Below are 1,543 nucleotides of genomic sequence, written 5' to 3'. Positions count from 1 at the left end.
TCCGTAGACGCAGAAGTGATTACTTGTTCAGTCTCTTGAGTCAACATGTTTCAAGCTGGAGTTTGTTTTTTTTGTTTTGTTTTTTCCTGAACAAGGAAAGGTAAATCCGCCAAATTTTTAAGGTCGCTTAGTTTTGAAATGTCGCCCTTGAAACGACCCCCCTCAAATCCCGCCAAGAAATTCTGCCTTTTTTTTTTTTGGGAGCACGACTTGACTCCTATAAGTCCTTCTAACGTGAAGAGTGACCGCAGTGAGAGGAGAACCAAAACACCACCTCTACTTGAATATACTTTTAAACCCCCCCCCCCCCCCCCCAAAAAAAAACAAAAACGGCGAAGACAATATTTATGCACGTCCGCGAGTTGGGACCGGTGGGGTCTCATCAGGTCGAGGCAGGAGTGATAATTGCCTAATAAATTAAAATAAGATCCGGAGTTATTCCCCTTTCTCACATCTGCCACGAACTCGCCTGCCACGTCACCTGAATAATTTAGCACGACGGTTGCAAATGCGGCCGTATTTATCTGATGGACGTGGTGATGTAAAGGTGACATAAATAATGAAGTCGAACGGCCTCTCCCACTCTCCGGTCCGGAGGCGGGGGCGGGGCGGGGGCGGGGGGCTAGATCCCCAATACCCCGCCTGCTTTTTTTTGGAACGTTCCTCGATGGGATGACTGAATTGTTTGAGATGATGCTTCCTTAAGGATGAATCCCTTCAAAGTTAGGGGGTTAACCCTTTTAACAGCGTCCGCGTTGGAAAACGCCCGTGTGGGTGATCCAACGCCAAGCTCCGGACGCCTTTTGTAAAGAGCCCTCGCTGCAGACGGAGCCACGAGCAGGGAACACATTTTCGGTGGCCGTCCGTCTCCCCGTCCCTCCTCTCAGACTGGGGGGGGTGCGTCCGATGGCTCCTTCCCCGTCAAAGCCCCGGCGCCGCGCGCTTTGCGGAATTCGAACTCGTGGGTTTTTCCCTCTCCGAGCGGCGCCACACCCACTTAATGGCAGGGGGGGTCGACGTTTCAATGTCAAACTGCTTGGTAAAAGGTGTCAAGGCGTCGGGTCCGGCGGCACGCTCGGTAGAAAGCGACGGAGGGTCGGCGTGTGGATGGAACACAGAGGCTTTTCAGAGCGGCACTTTGCGAGAAGGGAGAAATTGCGTGTGTCTGTGCGGGTGTCACCAACACACACCTCCTTCAACACGCGTCCTTCACCTCCTTCAAGCACCAATTCTGGGGGAGGTGTGGGAAAGGAAAAAGCTTTCTCCTCTGAATTCTTTCAAAAAGTGTCACTCCTAGGGGCCCTCGGTGAGATTTGTGAGAGCGTCTTTAAAATGTCAACGTGTTTGGTTTGGATGAAGTGCCACCTGTAAACAAGCTCTGTTAAAAATAATTTATATTAAGTTAACCACAATAAACCTCCGAACCCGTCTCAATCATTTAATGCGTCGGGTCGTTAAAATGTCACTTTGCTGAAGTGGGAGTGTGATTCAATTTAATTCGATTCAACTAATTGCCATCGCACATTTCTCTGCGTTTTACGCA

This window comes from Zeus faber (genome assembly GCF_960531495.2).
Source record: "Zeus faber genome assembly, chromosome: 7".
NCBI lineage: Eukaryota > Metazoa > Chordata > Actinopteri > Zeiformes > Zeidae > Zeus > Zeus faber.
The sequence above is the reverse complement of the archived record's forward strand: the minus strand, read 5'-3'. Positions refer to the sequence as shown.